This window comes from Etheostoma spectabile, chromosome 4, assembly GCF_008692095.1.
Source record: "Etheostoma spectabile isolate EspeVRDwgs_2016 chromosome 4, UIUC_Espe_1.0, whole genome shotgun sequence".
In the NCBI taxonomy this organism is placed as follows: domain Eukaryota; kingdom Metazoa; phylum Chordata; class Actinopteri; order Perciformes; family Percidae; genus Etheostoma; species Etheostoma spectabile.
In genome coordinates, this window is record NC_045736.1 from 34,794,645 (window position 1) to 34,794,946 (window position 302).

Consider the following 302-nt stretch of genomic DNA (forward strand, 5'->3'; position numbering starts at 1 on the left):
ATAGTGAAGGTCTAGACCACACTCTGTAATTGACAGAAACCCAACAATTCCCAAAAGAGCATGGATTTGTTGTGACAGATATTAGGAAAAACTTGTTTTTAACAGGCAGAATCCTAGCAGGCATAGCAGGGCATCCAGCAGGACCACGGCAGCAGCTGCTTCCACTATTCAGGTGCCACCACAATCCAAGAAAATCTTAAAGGGGAGAAAGCACAAGGACTTTGGGAAAGAAAATATGCTAGTGACATGGATTCAAGTGTCACGATTACATACAGATGGAGAGACAGAGAGGAGCTCAGTGT